The sequence below is a fragment of the Salmo salar genome, chromosome ssa03, assembly GCF_905237065.1.
Source record: "Salmo salar chromosome ssa03, Ssal_v3.1, whole genome shotgun sequence".
Classification (NCBI taxonomy): Eukaryota; Metazoa; Chordata; class Actinopteri; order Salmoniformes; family Salmonidae; genus Salmo; species Salmo salar.
Window position 1 is genome coordinate 103,332,442 of NC_059444.1, and position 8,450 is coordinate 103,340,891.

Sequence of the window (8,450 nt, forward strand, 5' to 3'; positions counted from 1 at the left end):
GAGACAGAGAGACACAGACATGCAGAGAGAGACACAGACAGACAGACAGACAGACAGACAGACACACAGACAGACATAGACAGACACAGACAGACATTGACAGATAGAGACAGACAGACAGGCAGAGAGACAGGCAGAGAGACAGGCAAAGCGACAGAGAGACAGACAGACAGACAGACAGACAGACAGACAGACAGACAGACAGACAGACAGACAGACAGACAGACAGACAGACAGACAGACAGATAAAGAGACAGACACAGACACAGACACACAGACATGCAGACACAGACAGACAGACAGACAGACAGACAGACAGACAGACAGACAGACAGACAGACAGACAGACAGACAGACAGACAGACAGAGACAGACAGAAACAGAGACAGACAGACACAGCGACAGAGAGACACAGAGACAGAGAGACACAGACATGCAGAGAGAGACACAGACAGACAGACAGACAGACAGACAGACAGACAGACAGACAGACAGACAGACAGACAGACAGACAGACAGACAGACAGACAGACAGACAGACAGACAGACAGACAGACAGACAGGCAAAGAGGCAGAGAGACAGATAGACAGACAGACAGACAGACACACACCGTGAGGGAATATTGTGTTTGTTTAATATTGTTTTAGGACTATGAAAATGGACTAAAGTATTAGCCTATGGATTATGAAAACAACAAAAAGAAATGTGAAAATGGGAGAGGAGAAATGTCTAGAGACAGTGTTGTTTAACTCACTGACCATGACCCATGAGTTCTTCTTACCTTTGTTCAGTAGAAAAGTCTCCCTCTCTAAAGGATATAGGAGGATCCATAGACTGCTCACTCTTCATGGACACACAGCTGGGAACAGGGGAGGCTGGTCTCTCCTGCTTGATTGGACTTCAACACAACAGAGACAAACATTACATCTCTCATCTACTCTGATCTCAGATGGGGAAACGAGTTTCATTCCGAACCGCTACATATCCATTTTCAGAAATGTTGGTAAATTAGCTTTTATTGTTTAAAGAAATTATTATAGAGGTGTGTTTTTTAATCATGGCATGGGGTTGTTCAATGACAGACATGTTTTTTGTTTAAAATCTATCACTTGATGGTTTCCTTTCAGAGAGACAAATAATAATTTTTTACAAAATGCTATATATCTGCCTCACTCTCAAATGTGACCGACCGTTTCGATCTTATGTAGCAAAATTGTGTTTTTTACATTGGATAAAAGTAGAGACTCAGAGCTAGAAAATGATATATCAGACACTGCAGTTGAGGAACAATGGGAAAGTAATTCTGCTTTGAATGTTAATAAACTTGGAACCTCACTTTTGAGAAAAAGGTCCTTTGAATGTTTTGGTACCTACTGGAGAGCTCTTCTTTGTCTACAGGGCTGTTACTTTGGCAGATAATGTCACCCATCTAAATAAATAGTTTTATATATATAATTAACTAAATGTTTTTGTTTTATGTCAGTTTAATTGTTTGTTATGCTATAAACTTTTTTATTTTATTATAAGTGGTAAAATGAACTAGAAAATGTTATATTTTGCAATTCTGAGTAATTACTACTTTAGTAAGGAATAACACATTACTCAGTACTACTGCAGTTGCTAAATAATTCCAATAGATGGCAGCATAAGACCACAAATGACATTTCAGAAGGTTAGTTTAGTTTTCTCCCTGGATACACCACCACTCCCCACGCTTCTTTCTGTCCCTTTACACACTGCTAACGCAAGAGGAAGGACTGAAAAAGCATTTAACAGATTACTGTCAAGTAATATAATGATGATTCATGTTTATTATTACCTGTTTGATGCTCATGTTTTGAAATTATAGTTCATTAATATAACGATTATCAATAAGTCTGAACATTAATTCAGTCACCTCTAGTTGAGAAAAATGTATTTTCCAGGTACATTAATTGTCAAATTCATCAACCAGCATCGAGCCACTCTGCCTTCTCTCTCTAGTAGTCAACTCAGCCCCGGTAAAAAGCTGGTGTCGTCGCTCTGCCTTCTCTCTCTAGTAGTCAACTCAGCCCCAGTAAAAAGCTGGTGTCTTCACTCTGCCTTCTCTCTCTAGTAGTCAACTCAGCCCCGGTAAAAAGCTGGTGTCGTCGCTCTGCCTTCTCTCTCTAGTAGTCAACTCAGCCCCGGTAAAAAGCTGGTGTCGTCACTCTGCCTTCTCTCTCTAGTAGTCAACTCAGCCCCGGTAAAAAGCTGGTGTCGTCACTCTGTCTTCTCTCTCTAGTAGTCAACTCAGCCCCGGTAAAAAGCTGGTGTCGTCACTCTGTCTTCTCTCTCTAGTAGTCAACTCAGCCCTGGTAAAAAGCTGGTGTCGTCGCTCTGTCTTCTCTCTCTAGTAGTCAGCCTGTCAGCCCTGTTAAAAAGCTGGTGTCGTCACTCTGCCTTCTCTCTCTAGTAGTCAACTCAGCCCTGGTAAAAAGCTGGTGTCGTCGCTCTGCCTTCTCCAGGGGCATGTTGAGGTAAATTTACTAACCGGTAGGGTTTAATGATGTAATTTATTGGTGGGCTGGAAGACGCACTCTTGTCTTTTCTATTCCGAGGTTGTTTACTCGCAATATCAGATATTAAGATGACTTTTTATAATGCATGTATACTGAGGTTGAGGTTTTGACTAGCGATTATTTACCCGGTGTTCAATACCTGCTATAATCACTATTTTGTTGCTCTCCCGAAAGCAATACAGGCCCATTACGAGATATATAGCTAACTAAAGTAATGAGTGACCATTTTAGAAAATCATGGGACATATAGTCTGTGTTTGCATGCTATTTTATGTCAATCATATTGCTGCCTGTAGCCTATAACTGATGCTTTGTGGTCTTATGCTGCCATCTATTGGAAATCTTTAGTAATTAAAAGTTATTAATGCACATTCAGACGTTGGTGAGGCAGCTAAAAAAATGTTAAAAAAATGGAATGTGTCCAGCCTACTTTAGGCGCCCGAAAATAATATTCAAAAGATTGGTCCTTGGATACAGAGGGGTTAAACACTAAAGTTACCGTCCATCTAGTGAAGAGAGGAGAACCGGACAGAGGTAGCCAGCATCCGTCAACGAGAGAGGGAGGATAGGATAACTAGGATTCTGCTGGTAGAGTAGCGAGCTAGCTTACCTAGCTGTACCGACTAGCTAGGATAACTAGGATGCTGCTGGTAGAGTAGCTAGCTAGCTTACCTAGATGTACCGACTAGCTAGGATAACTAGGATGCTGCTGGTAGAGTAGCTAGCTAGCTTACCTACAGTGGGGGGAAAAAAGTATTTGATCCCCTGCTGATTTTGTACGTTTGTAATGTTATATAATGATTTGCATTTTAATGAGGGAAATAAGTATTTGACCCCTCTGCAAATCATGACTTAGTACTTGGTGGCAAAACCCTTGTTGGCAATCACAGAGGTCAGATGTTTCTTGTAGTTGGTCACCAGGTTTGCATACATCTCAGGAGGGATTTTGTCCCACTCCTTTTGCAGATCTTCTCCAAGTCATTAAGGTTTCGAGGCTTACGTTTGGCAACTCGAACCTTCAGCTCCCTCCACAGATTTTCTGTGGGATTAAGGTCTGGAGACTGGCTAGGCCACTCCAGGACCTTAAAATGTGCTTCTCCTTGAGGCACTCCTTTGTTGCCTTGGCTGTGTGTTTTGAGTCATTGTCATGCTGGAATACCAATCCACGACCCATTTTCAATGCCCTGGCTGAGGGAAGGATGTTCTCACCCAAGATTTGACAGTACATGGCCCCGTCAAATGATGCGGTGAAGTTGTCCTGTCCAGAAAACACCCCCAAAGCATAATGTTTCCACCTCCATGTTTGACGGTGGAGATGGTGTTCTTGGGGTCATAGGCAGCATTCCTCCTCCTCCAAACACGGTGAATTGAGTTGATGCCAAAGAGCTCCATTTTGGTCTCATCTGACCACAACACTTTCACCAGTTGTCCTCTGAGTCATTCCGATGTTCATTGGCAAACTTCAGACGGGCATGTATATGTATTCTTGAGCAGGGGGACCTTGCGGGCGCTGCAGGATTTCAGTCCTTCACGGCGTAGTGTGTTACCAATTGTTTTCTTGGTGACTGTGGTCCCAGCTGCCTTGAGATCATTGACAAGATCCTCCCGTGTAGTTCTGGGCTGATTCCTCACCGTTCTCATGATCATTACAACCCCACGAGGTGAGATCTTGCATGGAGCCCCAGGCCAAGGGATATTGACAGTTCTTTTGTGTTTCTTCCATTTGCGAATAATCGCACAAAATGTTGTCACCTTCTCACCAAGCTGCTTGGCGATGGTCTTGTAGCCCATTCCAGCCTTGTGTAGGTCTACAATGTTGTCCCTGACATCCTTGGAGAGCTCTTTGGTCTTGGCCATGGTGGAGAGTTTGGAATCTGATTGATTGATTGCTTCTGTGGACAGGTGTCCTTTTTACAGGTAACAAGCTGCGGTTAGGAGCACTCCCTTTAAGAGTGTGCCCCTAATCTCAGCTCGTTACCTGTATAAAAGACACCTGGGAGCCAGAAATCTTTCTGATTGAGAGGGGGTCAAATACTTATTTCCCTCATTAAAATGCAAATCATTTTATAACATTTCTGACATGTGTTTTTCTGGAAAGTTTTGTTGTTATTCTGTCTCTCACTGTTCAAATAAACCTACCATTAAAATTATAGACTGATCCTTTCTTTATCAGTGGGCAAACGTACAAAATCAGCAGGGGATCAAAAACTTTTTCCCCCACTGTGGCTGTACCGACTAGCTAGGATAACTAAGATGCTGCTGGTAGAGTAGCTAGCTAGCTTACCTAGCTGTACCAACTAGCTAGGATGCTGCTGGTAGAGTAGCTAGCTAGCTAGCTTATCCAGCTGTACCGATTAGCTTGGATAACTAGGATGCTGCTGGTAGAGTAGCTAGCTAGCTTACCTAGCTGTACCGACTAGCTAGGATAACTAGGATGCTGCTGGTAGAGTAGCTAGCTAGCTTACCTAGCTGTACCGACTAGCTTGGCTAGCTAGCAGGACGTTCGTCTGTCGTTTGTCTCGATGATGATGACGAATCCGGTGAACCACAAAATGAAACAAGGATAGAGAGTGAAAAGGATCTGGCTACACTCATACTGTCCCTGACCAAAAAGCAAAAATCTAATTGAACAATAAACTTCGGCGTCTCAACACTGTAGTGAACTCCGTACGGGGACGCGGACAGTTCTGTATGGGGACGGGGACAGATCCAGAACGCGGACATAAGCAGTGCCACACAATCAACTAAACCCAGTCTTTACAGTGGGTTACATTAGTGATATTCATTTTTTATTATTATGTTAAACAAACATTTATTATAACAATATTTTGAGATCTGGGCCCATGTCCACAAAGCGTCTCAGAGTAGAGAATTGGTCATATAAGTGCTGAGAATAAAGACATTTGACACTTCGGGGAATAAATTAAAGCTATGCATGAAATCTCTAGTCCCACCTAGTCAGCAGATATTTAGAACACCTCGTGAGCTGTCCTAAGTAGTTAAGAGTTAACAGCAGGTATCTTGATAATACTATAGAATAATGCAGCGAGTCAGTGGTTCCTGCACCACATGTAAATACTTTGGAGTCGTAAAAATAATGTTTTATATTTCTATATGAGCAATCCATAAAACAGTGTCCGGGTGCTGGAAAAAACAGGAGGAATTGATCTGACCACTGGAGGGCTGCTGGGTTCACATCCTCAAAACAATCACCATTCGTTGATCAGAACTCTAGAGGTTCTTCTTCACTGAACCCCAAAATATATATAACTTTTAGTAATTCCATATATTAAGGAAGTGATAGAAGCCTTTTTGGTTCTATAAGGAACCTTCTTTTCTAAGAGTGTAAAATTAACAAGTTTTTCTTTTGATTATTTAATTATCTACATCATGTTATTTCAAGATATCCCTTTGGAGCGCAACATCACGTTGTTAAGAAATTATCCTAAATTGGGCATGGCTTTAAAATGGGCAATTGAATGCATCTAGGGTGTTCCAGCAAAACAATGGATATATAGAGTTTTGCAATAAAACATTTTTTATACACAATCTAAAGAAATTCATAAATAATCTGAGAACAGTAATATTGAAGGTACCCATTAGCAACCATTTCTGATTAAAAAACAAATGTGAACATTTTTGGAAATATCATTTTTGAAATAAACTATTCATAATTCTTAAACAAAATTGTCATCTCACCTCTTAGATTTTGTGTCATGTTCCCCAGAGAGACTCATTTTAGAGACAGGGTCCCCCTCCTCTCTCTCCCCAGAGAGACTCATTTTAGAGCACTGAGGCCTAAACAGAGAAACAGAGATCCAGCATGTTGGTTGTGGTTAACACAGTGACAACTAAACAGAGATCCAGCATGTTGGTTGTGGTTAACACAGTGACAACTAAACAGAGATCCAGCATGTTGGTTGTGGTTAACACAGTGACAACTAAACAGAGATCCAGCATGTTGGTTGTGATTAACACAGTGACAACTAAACAGAGATCCAGCATGTTGGTTGTGGTTAACACAGTGACAACTAAACAGAGATCCAACATGTTGGTTGTGGTTAACACAGTGACAACTAAACAGAGATCCAGCATGTTGGTTGTGGTTAACACAGTGACCCCTGTAAACAGAGATCCAGGATGTTGGTTGTGGTTAACACAGGGCCAACTAATTATTGAAGGTCTATTGTTCTCTTTTATTCATTATCTCTTAGAAATAAAACATTTACTAACAGACATAGAAAGACACATCCAAACAGTCAGGTGATTTAATATTTTTTACCCTTTCTCCATGTAGTGGAACTAATAATAATAATAATAATAATAATAATAATGTCTAACTTTCTCTTTTAATAATTTCTCTCATTCTAGTGTGTTGCTTTGTTCAACAGGTATGATATTATTATGCTGTTACTGAATTCAGTTCATAATAACAATGTTCAGAAAAGTATGTTCAGTGGTTTCATACCAAATTACACAGGAAAGAGGAGCTCATTGTAGTTTAGAAAACAAATTTTACGATATTTTGAAAGACGATTTACAACTTATACATAAAAATATACAAATTGTAAAATAACCACAATATACGAATATATGAACAATATGTTTTTGAATTTGACTTGCCTACGCCCAGTTAGCGCCATTTTGTTTGATTGAACTGTCACATAACTGTCCCAGGTGAAATGGACTGTTAGATCTGAGTGTTTTACTGTCAGTCACTATACTAAAATAACACCATACATTTAATTTCTCTACACACTTTACAATAATCCCTGGGAAGATTCTTACCTTGTAGCCTGAATTCACAACCAGAACATGTCAAGTCATATTTTCCGTTGTGCTGAGAGAGCAGCTTCCTGATAACAAGTGTCTCTGTATCTATGTTCTAGGTACAGTTGATCTTTGGATGCAATAATATCTGGTCAAAGTCTAGTGACACAACACCATAGTATATCATAAACATAACAGCAGTTGGCCAGAAAAGGCCATGACATACTATAAAACAGGGTTTGTCAACTAGATTTGGCTTCGGGTGTCACGGTTGTCATAGAGAGGAGCGGACCAAAGTGCAGCGTGATTATCGTTCCACATATTTTATTGAACTGTGAAACTATGCAATACATACACATAAACTAAAGAACAAAAAAAAAATGTGATGTAGAGGTGAAACATACACTACTCAAAAACAATCTCCCACAAACAAAGGTGGGAAAAACACCTACTTAAGTATGATCTCCAATTAGAGACAACGATGACCAGCTGCCTCTAATTGGAGATCATCCCAAACAAAACCCAACATAGAAATACATAACTAGAAAACAACATAGAAAAACTAAACTAGAAAACCCCCCTGTCACGCCCTGACCTACTCTACCATAGAAAATAACAGCTTTCTATGGTCAGGACGTGACATCGGGATAATTTTTTTCTGAGTTAAAGTCGGAGGGCCAGAACATAATTAGCATATAATATTAGCACAATTAATACACCTACACTACAAATTTAACAACACGTTTAACACATTTGATTAGTACATAGTACATTGAGTGACAATAAAATAATTTAGATCTGATTAAGTTCATAAAATCACCAATATCTCTATTCAATTATATATTTTTGTTTATATCTCTGTGTGTTGATTGTTGGGGAAAAACATGTCTACGTAGCCTACTGTAGTCTACACTACTTTATTAATATCAACATTCATTCAGAACAATTAGCTTGATAGCAAGAGAACATGTCGCTCTCAAAAAGTAGCAAAAGAAAGGTGGATAATGAAAATCAAAGTTTCAGGGAAGAACGGACAGAGATGGAAGGACACACCAAGACTCTCCTTTATCTAACCACAATGTCCGATTTCAAAAAGGCTTTACAGCAAAAGCAAAACATTAGATTATGTCAGCAGAGTA

General features: G+C 40.1%; 1 long non-coding RNA gene across 1 annotated transcript in view; it reads right to left on the reverse strand.

Moving 5' to 3' along the window:
• LOC123741797 (uncharacterized) overlaps positions 1-7,579 on the reverse strand; it is a 9,070-nt gene extending 1,491 nt beyond the window's left edge. Inside the window, exons 1-2 of the long non-coding RNA XR_006769363.1 lie at positions 7,330-7,579; positions 6,241-6,339 (exon numbers count right to left, since the gene is read on the reverse strand). This is a non-coding gene — a long non-coding RNA (uncharacterized lncRNA). The remainder of the gene's footprint in view (positions 1-6,240; positions 6,340-7,329) is intronic.
• Between the last annotated feature and the right edge of the window lie 871 nt (positions 7,580-8,450).